The sequence below is a fragment of the Carcharodon carcharias genome, chromosome 4 (assembly GCF_017639515.1).
Source record: "Carcharodon carcharias isolate sCarCar2 chromosome 4, sCarCar2.pri, whole genome shotgun sequence".
In the NCBI taxonomy this organism is placed as follows: Eukaryota; Metazoa; Chordata; class Chondrichthyes; order Lamniformes; family Lamnidae; genus Carcharodon; species Carcharodon carcharias.
This window is the reverse complement of record NC_054470.1, coordinates 130,293,281-130,316,085: the sequence shown is the minus strand read 5'-3', so window position 1 is coordinate 130,316,085 and position 22,805 is coordinate 130,293,281.

The window sequence follows — 22,805 nt, the reverse complement described above, 5'->3', positions numbered from 1 at the left end:
TCAGCTCAGAAAGGAGGGAGGGAAAAGAGGAGAGCAGTAGTGATAGGGGATTCGATAGTTAGGGGGACAGATAGGAGGTTCTGTGGGAGAGATCGAGAATCCCAGATGGTCTGTTGCCTCCCTGGTGCCATGGTCCACGATATCTCGGATCGAGTTCTCAGTATTCTCAGGAGGGAGGGTGAGCAGCCAGATGTCGTGGTCCATGTAGGGACCAATCATGTGGATAGGAAGGAGAAGGAGGTCCTGCAAAGACAGTTTAGGGAGTTGGGTGCTAAGTTGAAGGACAGGACCTCCAGGGTTACGACCTCAGGAATGCTACCCATGCCACATGCTAGCGAGGCTAGAAATAGGAGGATAATGCAGCTAAATACGTGGCTAAGGAGAGGGTGCAGGATGGAGGGCTTCATGTTTCTTGACAATTGGGCACTGTTCCAGGGAAGATGGGACCTGTTCTGATGGGACGGTTTGCACCTGAACTGGAGGGGGACTAACATCCTTGCGGGTAGGATTGTTCGTGCTGCTTCGGGGCGTTTAAACTAGATTTGCAGGGGGAGGGGAACCTGTGTGTTAGAGCAGATAGTGAGGTGGAGGAGGATAAAGGTCAAGTGAGAAATGCATGTATAGACAGAAATCAAGGGTCCTTACGTGATAGAAATGTTCTCAGGTGCATCTATTTCAATGCAAGGAGTATTGTTGGAAAGGCAGATGAGCTTAGGGCGTGGATTGGCACGTGGGATTACGACATTATTGCTATTAGTGAGACTTGGTTGCAGGAGGGGCAGGACTGGCAGCTCAATATTCCGGTGTTCCGTTGTTTCAGACGTGATAGAGGGGGAGGGATGAAAGGGGGAGGAGTGGTATTACTAGTCAGGGAAAATATCACAGCTGTGCGTAAGCAGGACAGCCCAGAGGGCTCATCTACAGAGGCCATATGGGTGGAGCTGAGGAATGGGAAAGGTGTGACCATACTAATAGGGTTGTATTATAGACCGCCCAATAGTCAGAGAGAATTGGAGGAGCAAATCTGTAGAGAGATAGCAGACCGATGTAAGAAACAGAAAGTTGTGATAGTAGGAGATTTTAACTTTCCACATATTGACTGGGATTCCCTTACTGTAAAAGGGCTGGATGGCTTGGAGTTTGTCAAATGCGTTCAGGAAAGTTTTCTAAATCAATATATAGAGGTACCAACGAGAGAGGATGCAATACTTGATCTCCTATTAGGGAACCAGACAGGTCAAGTGACAGAAGTATGTGTAGGCAAACATTTTGGGTCCAGTGACCATAATGTCATTAGTTTTAAGCTATTTATGGATAAGGATAGGTCTGGTCCTCAAGTTGAGATTCTAAATTGGAGAAAGGCCAATTTTGTGGAAATGAGAAAGGATCTAGGAAGAATGGATTGGCATAAGTTGTTTTCCGGCAAGGATGTGATCAGTAAGTGGAAGGCATTCAAAGGCGAAATTTTGAGAGTGCAGATTTTACATGTTCCTGTCAGGATTAAAGGCAAAGTTAACAGGCATAGGGAACCTTGGTTTTCAAAGGATATTGGCGATCTGGTTAAGAAGAAGAGAGAGGTGTACAGCAGGTATAGGCAACAAGAAGCAAATGAGGTACTTGTAGAGTATAGAAAATGTAAGAAAATACTAAAAAAGGAAATCAGGAAGGCAAAAAGAAGACATGAGGTTGCTTTGGCAGATAATGTGAAGGTAAACCCGAAGGGTTTCTACAAGTATATTAAGAGTAAAAGGATAGTAAGAGACACAATTGGTCCCCTTGAAGGTCAGAGTGGTCGTCTATGTGTGGAGCCTCACGAGATGGGGGAGATCTTAAACACTTTTTTTGCATCAGTATTTACTCAGGAAACTGGCATAGTGTCTAAGGAAGGAAGGGAAACAAGGAGTAGTTTCATGGAACATATAGAGATTAAAGAGGAGGAGGAGCTTGCTGCCTTACAGCAAATAAAGGTAGATAAATCCCCCGGGCCTGACATGATATTCCCTCGGACCTTGAGGGAGACTAGTGTAGAAATTGCAGGGGCCCTGGCAGAAATATTTAAAATGTCCTAAGCCACAGGTGAGGTGCTGGAGGATTGGAGGGTAGCTCATGTTGTTCCGTTGTTTAAAAAAGGCTCCAAAAGTAAACCAGGTAATTACAGGCCAATGAGCCTGACGTCACTTATTGGAAGGTGTTCTGAGAGATTGGATATATAATTATTTGGACAGCCAAGGGCTGATTAAGGATAGTCAGCATGGCTTTGTGCGTGGTAGGTTGTGTTTAATGAACCTTGTAGAGTTTTCCGAGGAGGTTACCAAGAAAGTAGATGAAGGAAAGGCTGTGGATGTTGTCTACATGGACTTTAGTAAGGCCTTTGACAAGGTCCCACATGGGAGGTTAGTTCAGAAGGTTCAGACACTTGGTATCCATGGAGAGGTTGTAAACTGGATTCGAAATTGGCTATGTGGGAGAAGACAGAGAGTGATAGTGGATGATTGCTTCTCAGACTGGAGGTCTGTGACCAGTGATGTGCTCCAGGGGTTTGTGCTGGGACCATTGTTGTTTGTTGTCTATATCAATGATTTGGATGATAATGTGGTGAATTGGATCAGCAAGTTTGCTGATGACACTAAGATTGGAGGTGTTGTGGACAGCGAGGAAGGCTTTCAAAGCTTGCAGAGATCTAGACCAACTGGAAAAATGGGCCAGAAAATAGCAGATGGAATTTAATGCGGAAAAGTGTGAGGTGTTACATCTTGGAAGGTCAAACCAAGGTAGGACATACACAGTAAATGGTAGGGCACTGAGGAGTGCGGAGGAACAAAGGGATCTGGGAGTTCAGATGCATAGTTCCCTGAAAGTGGCGTCACAGGTAGACAAGGTTGTAAAGAAAGCTTTTGGCATACTGGCCTTCATAAATCAAAGTATTGAGTATAGGAGTTGGGATGTTATGGTGAGGTTGTATAAGACATTGGTGAGGCCAACTTTGGAGTATTGTGTGCAGTTCTGGTCGCCTAACTACTGGAAGGATAGTAAGATTGAGAGCGTGCAAAGAAGATTTACTAGGATGTTGCCGGGTCTTAAGGAGTTGAGTTACAGGGAAAGATTAAACAGGTTAGGACTTTATTCCTTGGAGCGTAGAAGAATGAGGGGAGATATGATAGAAGTTTACAAAATTATGAGGGGTATAGAGAGAGTAAATGCAAGTAGGCTCTTTCCACTTAGGTTAGGAGAAATAAACACGAGAGGACATGGCTTTAGGGTGAAAGGGGGAAGCTTTAGGGGAACATTAAGGGGAACTTCTTCACTAAGAGAGTGGTGAGAGTGTGGAATGAGCTACGATCTGACGTGGTAAATGCGGGCGCACTCTTAAGTTTTAAGAATAAATCAGATAGATACATGTATAGGAGAGGTCTGGAGGGTTATGGACTAGGTGCAGGTCAATGGGACTAGCAGAATAATATTTCGGCACAGACTAGAAGGGCCGAATGGCCTGTTTTCTGTGCTGTAGTGTTCTATGGTTCTATGGTTCAGCACATTATTCTCAACCTGCCACCTTGTTTCCCATCCTCTTTATGCCTTTACATTCCCACCCTGCTTTGTATCATCAGCAAACTTGAATACGTTACTCTCAGTTTCTTTGTCTAAGTCATTCATAATAGATTGTAAATTGCTGAGACCCCAACATTGATCCTTCTGACACTTCACTAGTTGCAGTCTGCCAACTTGAAAATGCCCCATTAATTCCTACTCTCTGCTTCCTGTCAGTTAACCAATCCTCCATCATATTACTCCCCAACTCAATGTGCCCTTATCTAACCCTTTTGTGTGGCAACTTATCGAATGCCTTTTGAAAATCCCCATCGACTAGTTGTTCCCCTTTATCGACCCTATTTATTACATCCTGTAAAAAGCTCAAATAAATTTGTCAAATATGACTTCCCTTTTGTAAAACTTTATAAAATCATTAGAAACAAAATCATTATTACATCCAATCTTTGGCAAGAGGAAGGAATCTGAAAAAAAAACCATGTTAACTCTGTCTGATAATACCATGACTTTCTAAATGCTTTGCTAATGCTCCCTTAATAACTGATTACAGCATTTTCCCAATGACTGATGTCAGGCCAACTGGACTGTAGTTCTCTGTTTTCTCTCCCCCTCCTTTCTTGAATAGCAGTGGCACATTTACTAATTTCCAATCTGCAGGAACCATTCTAGAATCTAGAAACATTTGGAAAATCATAACCAGTTCAGTCACTGGGTGGAATCTTCTGCTCTTGCTAGTGGTGAGCTTGGTGGCGGAAAGAGCATTTAATTAGCCAGGATGATGGCAAATCGGAACCCCACCGCTTTCCAGCCTCCGCCAGAATTAAGCTCTGGGTGGGAAGGCCCATGGCTGGCCTTCCCACCCTACCGCCTACTGAGGCCTTAAGGTGGCCAATTAATGACCACTTAAGGGACTGATCCCATACCTGCTGCTTTAACCCAGTTGCAGGTGGGCCTCTCGCCATGTGGTGTGCATGGCAGCTAAAACCTTGCGGCTAGCTTGTCACTACCCAGGGAGTTCGGGTCCCTCGATCAAAGGCACTTAGTGCCTGATTGAGGGACTCAAAATTGGAAAGGATTGAGAGCCATCCCCCTTACTGCCTACCCCACCACACCCCTATCTCTGTGATTCCCAATCCGCAAAACTCACCCCCACATTATTTCCCTATGGCCCGGGTCATTCCATGATCCTGGGACTCCCCTAGGTGCTTTTCCTGCAGCAGCCACCACCTCCACAGTGGCGCCGCTGAGCACAAGAGCTGCTGGCCTCTGATTGGCCGGCAGCTCTCGTAGGCAAGACTTCTACCCCGGGTCTTAATTCCAGAGGGAGGTTTGCTGATGGCCTCACCACTGCCAGATTGTCTTGTGGCTTGGTGCGTCTTCCTGAAAAGAGGCAGTGCAGGTCTCTCAGCTGGCAGGCAAGACCCCTGATGCCTCAAAAGGATTCAGTCCAACTCTGCAGCTAGATGTGGGTCATCAGGTCCTGGGATTTGTTGGCCTTTAGTCCATTTTAGGATTTTTAATAATTAATTTATGGAATGTGGGCATCGCTGGCTAGGCCAGCATTTACTGCCCATCCCTAATTGCCATTGAGAAGGTGGTAGTGAGCTGCCTTCTTGAACGCTGAAGTCATGAGGTGTAGGCATACCCACAGTGCTGTTAGGAAGGGAGTTCCAGGATTTTGACCCTGCGACAGTGAAGGAATGGTCATATATTTCCAAGTAATAATGCTGAGTGGCTTGGAGGGGAACTTCCCGGTGGTGGTGTTCCCACCTATCTGCTGCCTTTGTCTTTCTCACTGATAGTGGTTGTGGGTTTGGAAGGTGCTGTTGAAGGAGCCTTGGTGAGTTTCTGCAGTGCATCTTGCAACACTTGTTCTACCTCTGGGAGCTAAATTCAAACCCAGCACGGAGTTTTTTATTTGGTCTTGGGATGTAGACAACAGTGTAAAGATTGTATTTATTAGACAGTGCTGGTAGAAATGAAGGACTGGTGGTGGATCTTTTCCCTGCGCCACTATAGTCTTTATATTGATGATGCTACAACAGTGATGATCATGTGATATTGCTGCTCTAGTACTTCTCAGTGCTCAAGTTTTCAAGAGAGGAAGGTGTAATGTGAGTTTGGACAGAACTCTCTTCTCTTTGGGCCTAACTGAATGTTTGCCTATAGTCATATAGCAGCCAACACCTGGTCAGACAAACATTCCACCTCCCATATAAGTTGAAGGACAGACTCTGGAATATGTTGAGCACTTCCAAAATCTTTGCAGCAACCTCTCTCAAAAGGCCACCTCAGACAAGGAGATCCAATACTGGATCAGCTGCTTCAGCTCAGCCTTGTACAAACTATAGCAGCGAGTGTATGACAACGAAGACCTCTGTAAATCAACAATAGTCTTCATACATTTCTCATCACCATGCTCCTGTGAGACCTGGGGCTGAATTTTACGGGCAGTGTGTGCATCCAACCCAATCGGGTGTGAAATTGCGCAAGTTGACGTCGGGCGAGCATCCAGATGTCGTCCTGCACTCGCACGATATTTCAGTAGGCAGATGTGCGTGGATGTTGGAGTTCTGCCCATCATCAAGTAAAAGGTCACTTAAGGCCATTAAAAAGGCAATTGACCAAGATTCCACATTGTCCATGTGATTGCGCGCTCATTACACAGGCAAAAAGGCCAGGTGGGCAGTTGACATTTTGTAAAACCTCATCCAAGGGCCAGATAAAAATGGTCAGCAGCATTGCCAGTGTGAGTAGTGAGGAGTTTTGGAGATAGTTTGCTGCTGGCTGCTTATTGGTTCTTGGCAGCTTCATCTCTGTTCAGGGCTTCATTGTTAGCATTTCCAGGCTGCATAGGAGATTGGACAGATTGGTGTCTCCAAGGCCCCTGGAGGATTTTGACCATGTGGACCCTTCCAGGTATCAGACAGCCTTCTGTTACCCTTGTAATGGGGATTGTGACCTCCACTGATGGCACCTTCTCTGAGGAGGAAGAGAGGGGCAGAAGGGAGAGGTGACCAGGTGTCCCAATGCAGCATCCAGGGGAGGGACCTGTGGGAGGAGATGCACAGGCACAGGGGGCGCATGACAAGCAGGAAGTAAAAGGTGGAAGGGTCTGCAGAAGATGCCATTATCCTGCTGCCAGCGTTTACAGGTGGTGATGCAGCTACCTCAACATATCCGAGGTGCAATGCCGAAGGAGGCTCCACCTCTCCAGGGAGACTGTGACCTCCATTTATCAGATGATTGGGCCTGAGATCAGCTCCAACTGTGTGGATGGCCACCCCGTGCTTTTGGCTCTGAAGGTCACAGTGGGCCTCAAATTCTATGCCTCCGGCTCTTTCCAGGGGTCAGTGGGGGATCTGTGTAGAGTCTCCCAATCAGCTGTCCACAGTTACATCAAGCTGGTGACAGAAGCTCTGTTCAGGCGGGTAATGACATTTATTCATTTCCGTACGGACGAGGCCAGCCAGGCTGAGCGAGCCAGAGGGTTTGCAGCGATTGATATGTTCCCCGTGTCCAGGGTACAATCGACTGTACACATGTGGCCATCAAAGCGCCAGCGGGTCAGCTGGGTGCCTTTGTCAACAGGAAGGGATTCCGTTCAGTGAACGTGCAGATAGCTTGTGACCACCAGACACATATTCTGTAAGTCTGTGCACAGTACCCAGGCAGTTCCCATGACACATACATCCTCAGAGACTCCCAGGTGCTGAGGCTCTTCAGTGCTCCAGCTTGGCTGGATGGATGGCTGCTGGGAGACAAAGGCTATCCCCTCAAAATGTGGCTTATGACACCTCTCCACCACCCAAGAACAGCAGAGCAACATTATAATAGGAGCCATAACCGCCTCCATCTAGGATGTCCGAAATGCCACTGTCATGTGAACCCAAAGTCCAGTCAGTGCCTGTGCAATAAAGTTGAGAGCCACACATATATAGCATTACACATTGGCATACCCTGCACCAAAAATAAAAGGTGAAACATACACAGGCCATCACAACAAAAGTAAATTTAATGTTATTGTCACATTCAAATCACATTGCCATGACCATTACTGGTGTTGGCGTCCACACCAGTAGATTTTTAAACCAAACATAACTGAACAGAAGGTCATCCATGATCAGTCCCTATTATGCTCATGGTGCCTTAAACTTACGATGGTGAGTGCTGTGTCTTGGTGCCTCACCCCACCCCCCCTAACCAACTCCCCCCCCCGCCACCCACACTCCCACCCCACCACCCTCCGGACCTCCCTGCTCGCCATTTATTGGCAAGTGCCTAGCTAGGATACTGAGTTCATCATTCATCTCCCACACAGGCACTGACCACCTGAGTTCACTGCCTGTGTGAGGGCTTGCAGGTCTGAGCGCAACCCCATAAACCCCTGATTCTATTCCTGGAGCTGCCTTTCCATTGAGAACCGCCACTCCTCTCAATGGAGGAGGCAGTGTGCTTGGCCATGAGGGTCAATGCAGTGTATGGACTCCGCCACAACAGACACCATGGCACGCATACCCTCATGGATCTCTGCCAGATCCTCCCGCACATCCCACTGGACATCCAGCATCTGCTGCCTAATGGACCACTCCAGAGGCTCAAGATCTGTCTTCAACCCCACAGCATCCTGGTCTTCAGCAGTCCTCCGACTGCCAGCACCCTGGGCACTCTCTGCCTCCGCCCGCTCCTCAGATGAGTGTGAAGTGCCCTCACCAATGTGCACTGACAATGTAGCCCACTGAGGTGCTGGTATCTGCGCTGGTGCCTGGCTCAGAGAGTGTGTATGACACAGGTGCAGATGATGCCCAGCGGTCCTCTGGTGTCAGGTGTGGCCCTTCTGGGTCCAGAGAATCAGGGCATGCTGGCGAACCCAAGGGAGAACAAGGACATGTCATTAGTTAAAGTCATCACTCTGTCACTGTGCATGCTGGGTGCCCTGGTGAGACAATGGAGATCTGGATCACGGCGCCATCATCTTTCAATGATCAGTGGGGCCTCCAGGTTCGAGGCTCCCATCAATGAAGAGACTACACTAGGATGGTTGCACAAGCCCAAAGTCTCACCTCTGTGCACTGCAATCTTAGCTTCATCTGACACCCCCATCTCTCCACGACCGGTTGCAGGGGAACCGTGCTGGCTCTCCAACTCCAGGGTGTCCTACTCGAACCTGGTGAGCAGCAGCAGGTTGGGCAGGCATCTGCCAGCCTGTGACCTCTCCAATTGGTTATGGCTTGTCTTCTGAAAGGACAGATGAGCATTCATTAGTCCACTCTCGACCTGCAGCACCATTGCAGACTGACCAACCCCACCCGAGGAACACCTTGCAGGGCACATCCGAATTGTGGCCCATGAGCCACAAGGCAATCAGTCCAAGCTGCCAGGGCTCACCCACTTGGCCAGCTCCAGCATCATTGACAGTTGGCACTCAAACTCTAACACCCATGAGCTTCTTGGGGGAATAGCCAGCCCTTAACACTTCACCACACCAATTCATGCCAACAGGGTACTCACCCTCCCTGAGCACAGCAGGTCATTGAATCTACTGTGGCACTGCACTCATGTGCACCACACAATACCATGGCTGCTGACCTGGGTTGCCATCTGCTCCAGGAGGACGACGCGGCACTCATCCAAAAAGTGGGGGGCCAAGTGTCCACCCGACTTACTGTCTCTAGCCGCTGCCAAGGCCATAAGTACCATCTCTGGTACGCAGACTGTATGCTTCTTCACTGGCAGCCTTCAAGGGCTGGCTGTGCCATTTTTAAACCGGCTGTTGGGTCGTCATTGGACCCGACAGCCAACAGGCCATCTCTCGGCCCCTCCTGACCATTGGGAAGCAACATTTTACGCTGGGCGGGCCTTAAATGGCCAGCCAGCGTGAAATCGCGGGCATGGGCTGATCGCGGTCAGGGGCCTGATTCTCAGCTGCTCACGCCCACCCGCCGAGCTGAAAATTCAGCCCCAAATCTCTAAGATTGGTATCCTGCACTTTAATTCCAACACACCCACCAAGTGAAAAAAGTTTAATAAAATATGTTAGGATTTATTACCGTTGCCAAATATTTCCATGTAATGTGATTGTTAAATTTTCAACAGTCATTTAAAATCACGAAAAACTAAGTGTTGATTTGCAGGAATGGACTTAGATCAATGTTGGCAGTACTGTACTGATTTAAGACAGAATGCTGGGTGCTTCATGTGCATGAAGAAATAAGTGGCTTCTAAGCTGATTAAGTGCCAAGGATATGGACCAAGGTGTTTAATCAAAGCGCTGGATCAAATTTTACAAAGGACAAATAAGAATCACAGAAATTAGCACCTCCTATGTGTTTTTCTTTAAGGCAAGTCACAGCAAAGTTAGGCAGAATGTATTTAATATCGAAGTGACCTTGTCGGAGAAATTTGTGCCAAGCTTTTTCAAAGAAGACTTTTAGCAATTGTCCTAATTAAAAAAATCTTATAAAGACTGCAATTAATATTTGCCTATTTTGGCTAATTTATTATTTTGCTTGATAACCATAATGCCTATTTTTAAAAACATTTTCTGTTTACACTGATTGCAATCATATGAACATTGACAATCTTTTCTATTTGCTAAGGACAGGAATCAGCTCATTCATTTAGTTTGAAAGAAAGACTTGTATTTTTTATAGCACCTTTCACAACCACAGGATGTCCCAAAGCACTTTAAGTCCTTTTGAAGTGTAGTCACTACAGTAATAAAAGGAATGTGGCAGCTAATTTGTGTATAGCAAGCTCCCACAATGTGATAATGATCAGAACATTAGTTTTTTGTGGTGGTGATTGAAGCCAGGACACCATGAATAAATAGCCTGCTCTGCTTTGCAATACTGCCATGGGATATTTTACATCCAACTGAAAAGGCAGACAAAGCCTTGGTTTGAAATCTTATCTGAAAAGCAGCACTCGAACAGTGCAGCACTCCCTCAGTCCTGCGTGCAATAGTGTCAACTTTGATTTTTGTGTTCAATTCATGAAGTGGGACCCACAACCTTCTGGCTCAGAGACCAACCTAGCCACGGCTGGCACACAGGCCTATTGTGATGCCAAAGTGCACAGTGTCCTCATTAAGTAACTGAATGCTATTTTATTTTAGAATGCATTGGTGTGAATATTTATATGCTGAAAGGCATTAATAATATAAACATAAACAGTCTGTTTGACTTGGATAATATGTGATATGTGAGAAATGTGTACAAAATTAACAAGCCTGAAGAAAGATTAGAGACCAGAACAATTGTTTTTCCCTTAGAGTAATATAGAAGAGAATCTGAACAAGAACATGTGAAATAATTAATACTAGGTCATTAAAACAAACTTACGTTATCTTGGGGTCTGAAGGAGCAATTTTCTAGCTTTGTATTCTGGAATGCTTTACATGTAATTAAGTTTCATCTGCTGTTATTTTTCTCTTTAAACAGATAAGAAAAAAATGAGTAAAGTTCATCTTGGGGAAAAATAAAATGGAAATATACCCTTAACAGCAAAACAGTGAAGTGAAGGAACAAAATACACCTCTCACAGTTCCGACAGCAGCCATCAGTATCAGCAGTCATCCCGGGTCAGTAACTGCACTCCCTGCCCAGCACAGTTGTCTTTTCTGAGGCCTGGTGTCCCGTCTGAGCATAACACTTGAGACTGCCGGGAAGGATGAGTTGCTTCACCTCTCTCCCGTTGTCATGAACCAACCATTAGAGAACTCCAGAGATAAAAACAAAAACAAAAAAACTGCCGGATGCTGGAAATCCAAAACAAAAAACAAAAAATACCTGGAAAAACTCAGCAGGTCTGGCAGCATCGGCAGAGAAGAGTACAGTTGATGTTTCGAGTCCTCATGACCCTTCAACAGAACTAAGTAAAAATAGGAGAGGGGTTAAATATAAGCTGGTTTCAGGGGTTGGGGGGTGGGGAGAGAAGGGGAGGGGTGTTGTTGGGACAAGCAAGCAGTGAAATAAGGAGATAACCAAAAGATGTCACAGACAAAAGAACAAAGGATGTGCTAACTAAGAATGGAAAGCAGGACAAGCAAGGTACAGATAGCTCTAGTGGGGGTGGGGTGAAATAAGACTAAAAGGGCAGAAAAGGTATAGATAAATGATCGGTGGAATACATTAAAAATAATGGAAATAGGTGGGAAAAGAAAAATCTATATAAATTATTGGAAAAGACAAGGAGGAGGGAGAAGAAACGGAAGGGGGCGGGGATGGAGGAGGGAGTTTAAAATCTAAAATTGTTGAACTCAATATTCAGTCCGGAAGGCTGTAAAGTGCCTAGTTGGAAGATGAAGTGCTGTTCCTCCAGTTTGCGTTGGGCTTCACTGGAACAATGCAGCAAGCCAAGGACAGACATGTGGGCAAGAGAGCAGGGTGGAGTGTTAAAATGGCAAGCAACAGGGAGGTCTGGGTCATGCTTGCGGACAGACCGAAGGTGTTCTGCAAAGCGGTCACCCAGTCTGTGTTTGGTCTCTCCGGTGTAGAGGAAACTGCATTGGGAGCAACGAATGCAGTAGACTAAGTTGAAGGAAATGCAAGTGAAATGCTGCTTCACTTAAAAGCATTTTTTGGGCCCTTGGACGGTGAGGAGAGAGGAAGTGAAGGGGCAAGTGTTGTATATCTTGCGTTCGCATGGGGAGGTGCTGTAGGAGGGGGTTGAGGAGTAGGGGGTGATGGAGGAGTGGACCAGGGTGTCACGGAGGGAACAATCCCTATGGAATACCACCAGGGGGGTCAAGGGAAGACGTGTTTGGTGGTGGCATCATGCTGGAGTTGGCGGAAATGGCAGAGGATGATCCTTTGAATGCGGAGGCTGGTGGGGTGATAAGTGAGGACAAGGGGGACCCTATCATGTTTCTGGGAGGGAGGAGAAGATGTGAGGGCGGATGCGCGGGAGATGGGCTGGACACAATTGAGGGCCCTGTCAACTACCGTGGGTGGAAAACCTCGGTTAAGAAAGAAGAGGACATGTCAGAGGAACTGTTTTTGAAGGTAGCATCATCAGAACAGATGCGACGGAGGTGAAGGAACTGAGAGAATGGGATGGAGTCCTTACAGGAAGCGGGGTGTGAGGAGCTGTAGTCGAGGTAGCTGTGGGAGTCGGTAGGCTTGTAATGGATATTGGTGGACAGTCTATCACCAGAAATTGAGACAGAAAGGTCAAGAAAGGGAAGAGAAGTGTCAGAGATGGACCATGTAAAAATGATGGAGGGGTGGAGATTGGAAGCAAAATTAATAAATTTTCCCAAGTCCCAACGAGAGCATGAAGCAGCACCGAAGTAACCATCGATGTACCAGAGAAAGAGTTGTGGGAGGGGGCTGGAGTAGGACTGGAACAAGGAATGTTCCACATACCCCATAACAAGACAGGCATAGCTGGGGCCCATGTGGGTACCCATAGCCACATCTTTTATTTGGAGGAAGTGAGAGGAGTTGAAGGAGAAGTTGTTCAGTGTGAGAACAAGTTCAGCCAGATGGAGGAGAGTAGTGGTGGATGGGGATTGTTCGAGCCTCTGTTCGAGGAAGAAGCTGAGAGCCCTCAGACCATCCCGGTGAGGGATAGAGGTGTAGAGGGATTGGACGTCCATGGTGAAGAGGAGGCAGTTGGGGCCAGGGAACTGGAAATTGTTGATATGACGTAAGGTGTCAGAGGAATCACGGATGTAGGTGGGAAGGGACTGGACAAGGGGAGAGAGAAGGGAGTCAAGATAGCGAGAAATGAGTTCCATGGGGCAGGAACAGGCTGACATGATCGATCTGCCGGGACAGTCCTGTTTGTGTATTTTGGGTAGGAGGTAGAAGCGGGCCATCCGAGATTGGGCGACTATCAGGTTGGAAGCTGTGGAAGGAAGATCTCCAGAGGAGATGAGGTCAGTGACAGTCCTGGAAACAATGGCTTGAGGTTCAGTGGTGGGGTCATGGTCCAGGGAGAGGTAGGAGGAAGTGTCTGCGAAGAACACCATCCTCCTCCCTGATCCTCTTCCAACACTCCGACTGTTTCCATGCCTGTTTGATCTGCCTTATCGGATGGTGAATGTTGGGCTTTCCAGTAGTGGTAAAATCTACTATGTCTGTAGTGACCAGTTGAAGATGCCTGTGGCCCTGTTCTGAGATGGATGGCAAAGATGAAACCACATGTGGTTCTACATCTCTGGACCTGGTTTGGATCGCACCCATAAGCGCATCGGTGACACTCTGCTGAGTTCTAGCCTGGATGTCAAAAAGAACTGGGGTTTGAATGCTGCCTTTAGCTTGAGGCACAGGCTTGGCATCAGCCAAAGCCTTCTCTAACTGGGCAGGAGTGGGTTCACCCCCATGGTCAGTTTTCTGACTAAAGGCATCAGCAGTCACAACACTCTTACCTGACCTGCACCTGCTCTGGAGTCAGAACGGAGTGAGTTCAGCCACCCATCAGCTTACTGTCGCTCCAAGATTGGCGGACATTTGAAAGTAGCTGAGCAGATTGTTGTCTGGAAATACTTCAAACTCCTCACTGATCAGAATGTCCCTGAACTTCAGGGAAATAGTCCGCATCTAAGCGAGCAATTTGAGTTTCATACTGGAATAATTCTGCATATTTTTGTTTTTAATTATTCATTCACGGGCTGTGGGAATCGTTGGCTAGGCCAGCATTTATTGCCCATCCCTTATTGCCTTGTTCAGAGGGCATTTTAAGAGTCAGCCATATTGCTGTGGGTCAGGAGTCACATGTAGGCCAGATCAGGTAAGGACAGCAGGCTTCCTTCCCTGAAGGTCATTACTGAACCAGATGGGTTTTTTTTTACAAAAAAATCAACAATGGTTTCATGCTCATCAGGCTTTTAATTCCAGATTTTTATTTAATTTAAATTTCACCATCTGCCAAGGTGGGATTTGAACCTAGAGCTTTACCCTGGGTTTCTGGAATACTAGTCCAGTGACACTACCACTGTACCATGGTGGAATTCAAACCCAGAGTATTACCCTGGTTTTCTGGAATATTAGTCCAGTGGCACTACCACTGTGCCACCGCCTCCTCTCATTCAGCTTGTGATTTGAACTAGCGAAGAAATAACCATTTTCTTCTGCCCTTGAACCTGTGATAGCACTGGTTCTCGGCTAAGGAAACTGGCATCAGTTTCCAGTATGAAAGGGAGATTGAAATCTAGGTAGCCAAAGGCAAGTGACGAGATGAGCTTACGGGAGTGCAAAAGGAGCCATCACATGCCTTCCCTGGTAATGAAGTACCCAAGGTATTGTACTTTCGTCTGGAAAAGTTGACACTTCCCTAGTTTGTCTTTCAAGTTAAGCTTCGACAAGCAGGCAAGACAGTGTCAAGGGTTTCTTTGAATGTCAAGCCAAAGATGAGGATGTTGTCCAGATACACAAGGAGGAACTGAAAATTAAGATCACCAAAAGTCTTATCCATCACATGCATGCAGATGGGCGGGGCATTACTGTAGTAAATGAAGCTTTAGCCCCTTCCACTGTCTATCATGGTGTTCTTGGAGGTTCCAACCAATTGGCCTAAGCGCAGGCAAACGAGAGGATGGGACTTCCTGTCAAGAGTCCTGATCGAACATGTAGCATCTGAAAAGCACTCTGTAATAAAGTTTATCTATTTCTTGTTGAAACCTGTCCGCTCTGTCAAGACATTACATTTGGCGACGAGTATAAAATATCTCCGACACTGCACCTCGTCTGGTTACTATGAGTACATTGAATCTTAAGAAAGAAGAAAAGACTACTAACCAGCCATGCCACTCCAGAAGAATCAATTCTTATGATGCAACTATGGAAGACTGGAGCTTGTATGCAGAGCGCCTTGGTTTTTATTTCATAGTGAATGAAATTGCTGCAAAGGAGAAGCAGAAAGCAATCTTTCTGAGTGTATCTGGTAGCAAAACATACAATCTCATTCGCAACCTGATGGTCCCGAGCGCACCCAATTCTAAGCCCTTTAACGAATTAGTACACTTCATGAAAACGCATTTCCAGCTGAAGCCATCTGTATTAAAATGCAGAGGTTAAAGTTTAACTCCAGAATAGGGGCCTAGGGAGTGTCATCACAACCTATATAGTGAAGCTGAAGCAGTTGACAGAACACTGCGACTTCAGGGACACACTAAACAATATGCTGCAGGACCAATTAGCTTGTGGCATTCAGGATGATGCCATTCAGTGCCGTTTGCTTGCCAAGGTCAACAACGACTTGAAGAGTGCCCTGGAAACCTCCCTCACCATGGAAAGTGCTGTAAGAGACACGCAGGCTTTGCAACATACATCATGGTGCTATTCTTCATGTGGGGTGGGAACCTATTGCCGGGTGTGGCCCGGGAACCAGAGACACAGAATTGAAGTGAGAGGCAACGTCTGCTGTTAGAAACATGAAAAGGCCTGGTAGAAATACTTCAGCAGCAATTCCAAGGTTAATTTGTTATAGATGTGTGCGTGACAACAGACCTGACGCCTGCAGATTCAAGGAAGCAGAAGGCCAAAACTGCCATAAGAAAGGTCACGTAGTAAGGCAATGCAAGTTGAAATAGCCCATAAAGCAGCAAACCAACATGACTGAATTGAAAAATACAGCAGAACCTGAAGCTGCCAATACTGACATCTATTCCCTGTATATATTGTCCCTGCAGGACAAACCAAGCCTATCACTGTCACAATCCAAGTTAATGGGAGGCCTCTAATCCCATTAGGGGAGGCAATGGCGTAGTGGCATTGCTGCTGGGCTAGTAATCCAAACACTCACAGCAGTGCAGTGGGCGCCTGGGTTTGAGTCCCATCACAGCAGATGTTGGAATTTGGATTAAATCTGAAATTACAAGTCTAACAATGGCCATGAAACCATTGTCAATTGTTGTAAAAACCCATCTGGTTCCTTTAGGGAAGGAAATCTGCTGCACCTGCCTACATGTGACTCCCACAGCAATTCTTAAATGCCCTCTTAACAAGGGCAATTAGGAATGAGCAATAAATGCTGGCCAGTGACACTCATCCCATGAATGAATAAAAAAAAATACAATGGTGGGAGAGCACGCATTTAAAATACCTAAATGAAGGTATCCAGCCACTGAATCTGGAGTGGACAACTGATAAACTGAAGACATATATTGGACGATCTATTCAGGTAAAGGGCATCACCACAGTACTAGTGCCTTATAGGCAACAGACAGCTTCCAGTGATAATAGTGACAGGAGAAGGGCTAATCTTCTGGGCCGAGACTGGTTGCAGAAAATCAAACTTGACTGGTCTGGGATATTTCACCTGAAAACAGGTAGAGTTTCTGAACTATTAAGGGAATATGATGGTGTATTTTGGGTTGAATTAGAGGAGTTAAAAGGTTGGCAAGCAAAAAATATATGTGGTGACACCACGTTTCTTTAAGGCCAGACTTGTGTCTTATGCATTGAAGGAGAGGGTGGATGCAGAAATGTGCCGGTTTGAAAAGCGAGGCATCGTCCAATCTGTCCAATTTTCAGAATGGGCAGCACCCATAGTTCCAACGCTTAAATCTGACCAAACCATACACATTTGTAGGGACTACAAATTGACTGTAAACAAGGTAGCCAAAATAGATAAGTACCCCATCCAAAGGATCAACAACTTATATGCAAAGCTAGCTGGAGGGAAATCCTATATAATATTGGATCTGAGCCACGCTACCAACAGTTAGAGTTGGATTGCATATCTAGAGGATACGTGGCTTTTAACACACACAAGGGTCTTTATCTGTATACTCGCCTACCCTTTAGAGTAAAGTGTAATCTTCCAAAAGACGATGGAGATTCTTTTGCAAAGACTTCCCGAAGTGGTAGTATACCGAGATGATGCTCTGATCACAGGGTATACAGAGATCGAACACTTGGTCATACTGGAGAAGGTGCCAAGAAGCTTCATGGCGTAAGATTAAAGAAAGAAAAATGCACATTTCAAGTGCCAGAAGTTACTTACCTGGGTCGCAGGGTGGACGCCAAAGGTTTGCACCTGATAGAAGAGAAAGCTCGGGCAATAAAAGGTGCATCCTCACCGCCCAATGTAACTGAACGTAAGTCTTTTCTGGGTATGACCAGCTACGATAGCCGCTTCTTGCCTAACTTATCAACTTTGTTGGCACCATCACCCTTGTTGTTAAAAAAGAATCACCATTGGTTGTGGAATTCACAACAGGAAGAAGCCTTTGTGAAAGTAAAGAAACTGTTGTATTCATCATGTTTATTGGTACATCGAAAGAATTGGTATTAACATGTCATTTTTTTGTTTTATTCATTCATGGGATGTGGGCTTTACTGGCCGGGCCAGCATTTATTGCCCATCCCCAGTTGCCCTTGAGAAAGGGGCAATGAGCTGCCTTTCTGAACTGCTGCAGTCCATGTGGTGTAGGTCCACTCATAGTACTGCTAGGAAGGGAGCTCCAGGATTTTGGCCCAACAACAGTGAAGGAACAGCCATATATTTCCAAGTCAGGATGGCGAGTGACTTGGAGGGGAGGTTCCATTTGGTGGTATCCCCATCTATTGGTTGCCTTTGTCTTTCTATATTGTAGTGGTTGTGGGTTTGAAAGGTGCTGTCAAAGGAGCCTTGGTAAATTCCTGCAGTGCATCTAGTAGCTAGTACGCACTGCTGGTACTGTGGTGGAGGGAAGGAATGTTTGTGGATGTGGTGCCAATAAAGCGGGCTGCTTTCTTCTGAACGGTGTCAAGCTTCTTGATGTTGTGCGAGCTGCACTCATCCAGGCAAGTGGGGGGCAGTCCACCAGACTCCTGACTTTGTGCCTTGTAGATGGTGGACAGGCTTTGGAGAGTCAGGAGGTGAGTTACTCATTGCAGGATTCCTAGCCTCTGACCTGCTCTTCCACAGTATTTATATGGCTAGTCCAGTTCAGATTCTGGTCAATGATAACTCCCAGGACGTTGGTAGTGGGGGATTCAATGACGGTAATGCAATTGATCATCAGGCTGCGATGGTTGGATTCTCTCTTGTTGGAGATTGTCATTGCCTGACACTTGTGTGGCGCAAATGTTACTTGCCACTTGTCAACCCAAGCCTGGATATTGTCCAAGTCTTGCTGCATTTGGGCATGGACTGCTTCAGCATCTGAGGAGTCCCGAATGGTGCTGAACGTTGTGCAATCATCAGTGAACACCCCCACTTCTGACCTAATGTTGGAAGAAAGGTGATTGATGAAGCAGCTGAAGATGGTTGGGCTGAGGACACCACCCTGAGGAACTCCTGCAGTGATGTCCTAGAGTTGAGATGACCAACCTCCAACAACTGCAACCATCTTCCTTTGCGCTAGATCTGGCTCCAACTAGTGGAGAGTTTCCCCCCTGATTCCTATTAACTCCGTTTTCAGATGCTCCTTGATGGCACTCTTGGTCAAATTTAGTCTTCTTGATGCTTCTCCTTATGGTGTAGGAGCTGTGTTATCACATAAAATGGAAAATGGATCAGAAAGGCCCATTGGCTATGTTTTTTTTAATTCATTCATGGGATGTGGGTGTTGCTGGATAGGTCAGCATTTTTTGCCTATCCCTAATTACTCTTGTTCAGAGGGCATTGTCGCGATAACCCTCTCCACAGCTGACAAGGGTTATTCCCAGCTAGAAAAGGAAGGTTTATTGGTGATATTCGGAGTGAAGAAATTCCACCAGTACCTGCATGGATAACACTTCACCATTGTGTTGGATCATAAACGATTGATGGGTTTATTCAGTGAGGATAAGGCCATTCCGTCAATAGCATCAGCAAGAACACAATGTTGGGCTGTGATATTATCTGGGTATGAGTATACCTTTATGTACCACCCTGGCTTACAAATTGCAAATGCAGACACACTCAGTCATCTCCTGCTACCAGATAGCATTGTACATGCTACAGTGCCACAAGAAGTTGTGCTAGTACTGAATGTCTTTGACTCTTCACCTATGTGTGCAAAGCAAATTAGAAATTGCACGAACAGAGATCCAATTTTGTCAAAATTTAGAGACCTTGTTTTGAAAGGGTGGTCAAATTAAGCAGTGTCTGAAGAGATGAGATCATTCCATGTCTGAAAACAGAGTTAAGATGTCAAGATAGAATCTTGTTGTGGGGATCAAGAGTTGTCACCCCTTTGCAAGGAAGAGAACCATTCTTGACAGAGCTTCACAGTGCGCATCCAGGCATATCAAAAATGAAAATGTTTGTGCGAAGCTATGTCTGGTGGCCAGTGACATTGAAAGCATGGTCAAGCACTGTCTCCAGTGTCAGCAACAACAGAAGATGCTTGTTTCAGCCCCATTCCATCCGTAGGAGTGGCCTGATCAACCCTGGGTTAGACTACATATTGATTATGTAGGATCATTCTTAGATACCATGTCTTTATTGATTCTAGATGCACGTTCTAAATAGATGGATGTATATGAAGTCAGATCACCAAAATAGTGCGCAACTATCGAGAAGCTGCGTCACTATTTTATTATGTGTGATCTACCAGAAGTCATTGTTTCTGATAACGAAACAGTCTTAACAGTAGAGAGTTTCAGAGATTCATGAATTTAAATGGAATCAGGCATATTAAAGCAGCCCCATAACATCCCTCATTGAATGGTTTAGCTGAGAGAGCTGTGCAAACTTTCAAATCTGGAAAGAAGAGGTTATCAGAGGGTGCTCCAGAAACGCGACTTTCCCGCTTTCTTCTCAGTTGTTATCGAATGCCACATTCAACTACCGATTCAACACTGTATGAATTATTAATGCAACACTGCCTTCGTACAAGGTTAAGTCTGGTGTTTCCAAACTTTGAAGGGAAGGTAGAGAAGAAACAGAGTAATCAAAAATTGAATCACGATATTCATAGCAAAGCTCACACATTCACTGTAGGAGATACAGTATTTGTGTGGAATTTTGGAAGTGGACATTGTTGCGTTCCTGGAAACATTGTCCCAGAGACTGGTCCCTTATCCTTTCAGGTAGAAATGAAAGACAGAATTGTTCGAAAGTACATGGGCCATATTCATGATAGAGAGACATTCCAACAATCAACTATTCAGCCTGTGATTAATGTCGAACCATCAATACCTGAGGTGACAGATCAACCTAGAATAAACATGCCCAAAGTCTCTGTAGAGTTGTTTAGCCCAGAAGTGCCAATTTCTACTGGTGTAAATCTCATGCTAAAGTTCCTGAACATGTCGATCCTGTAGAGGAACCTCAAGTGGTAGAGCTACGCCACTCTAACTGAATAAGGAGAGCACCTCAGAGACTTCATCTTTAATCACCAGAAGTTGTATTTATGTATGTGTTGTTGGATATTCAAATTTCCTCTGTAAATAGAAACTGTAAAAAAAGCTAAAGGAGGAAGAAATGTAGTTACTGAAGGTATAGCCTCTCCTACTATTTATCAGGGGCCATGTGATGTTCTTGGAGGCTCCGGCCAATGAGCCCTAGGTGTGGGCAATCCGGGGGGTGGGGGGGGGGGTGGGTGGGGCTTCCTGAAGAGAGTCCTGATTGAGCATGTAGCATCTGAAAACCTCCCTGTAATAAAGTTTATCTGTTTCTTGTTGAAACTTGTCCACTCCAATAAGTCACTGCAATTACAAATCCCGAAAGGTATTCTTGTTTACTCATAAAGTCTTCCAGTGCCCATTTGATTTCAGTAGCTAATTATAACCATGGGCCAAATCAAGACTGCAGAAATACTTTGCATTTTTGAGGACTTGTAGTGCTTCCTCAATCCTAGTTAGAGAGTACGCATCCTTATGAGTCATTACATTGAGTAGCTGGTACCTTCACAGACCCTCAGTTTTCTGCCTTTCTTTCTCACGAGGATCATGGGGAAGCATACAGACTCGATGACTCCCAGATGACACCCCATTCCAGAGAGTGCTGCAGGGACTCCCTGACTTCTTCCCAGTGATGTGGTGGGATCCGACAGTGAAGAATCCTCACTGGGCGGTCATCTGCCGTCACAATCCTATGGTTCACCAGGTCACAACACCCAATGTCATCATCATCTTTACTGAAAGTTGTCCCATACTTGGTGAGAGTAGAAATGAGCTCCCTCCTCTGGGTCTCCTTCAACGTATTGATGTCACCTTTGAAATGAAGTTAGAAATGTCTTCCCCAGTCAGTTCACTCTCCAATGGTAAGTTGAAGGATACCTAGAGGCATCCTTGGTTGGAGGTAAACATCCTTGTTGCTAAAGTTGGCGATATGCATGTGTAACCCACCCTTAGCTCCCACAGTGATGAGGGCAGCTCCCAGGATCACACAAAGTGTGAACCGTGACACTTTAGCAAGGCCTGATGTCGGCCAGTTGGGGATGGTTGGCATGAGCCTTCAAGGACAGTGATGGTGCAGGTCAGTAAAAGAATAGCCTAATTCCCTATTATTTGAACAGCCTAAGGTCCCGGGCTAGCTGATATACCTTGAGTGCATTGAGCAAGGATGAGAATTCTTGAACCCCTCTTGTCCACTTTGTAACCTCCTGCTCATCTGGTCACCATGCATGCCTTCCAAGGATACCCCGATGTCTCTTAACACATTCGATCCTAACACCACAGGTACTCTCAACTTCCTTACTTATACAGGGGGTGTCGATTGGATCATGAACTATCAGACACCCCAGGTAATAAAAAATGTGATTGAGGACAGGTAGGGAGAGCTTGATACAGCCATGATAAGGGATGCCCAATCCTTGCAAAGCAGAGATTTGGAGGAGGGAAGAAACATCGATCAGCTCACATCTTTCAGCAAGATGCTCTCAGAAGAACTGTTGAGTAACAATTGACATCACAGCTCCAGTGTAAATTAGGCATGATTCTTCCACTATACCAAATCTCGCACCCACCATAGAGCAACTCCCTATTTCTCTAAAAACACCGAGCCTCTTCCTGAAGAACCTCACCCACCCTGGCCTGGCTCTCAGTGGGAGGCATAACTAGTTTAAGGTCTGTCAGGAAGGGGAGACTGTTGCACTGGATGGGGTCGCCATGCCTGATATCCATGGTGGCTGCGGTTGTTGAGCTCAGTTGTGTTTGAAGTGTCCAACCTCATTTCAATTCCAGCACTTCTTTGGAGTATCCCTTGGGTAGGATCAGCCATAAGGCTTGCCATGGACAGCAAGGACTGGATTTGCACTTGTTATGCAGCAATTTGTTCTGCTTGCCTCCTCAGCCTGAGGTCTACATCCTCGTCTGCACCGCCAGTCACCTCCCTGAGGTAGTCTCTTTCCTGGTCTTAGGAGTCCCATCTTTCCCCATGATCTGGATGATGTA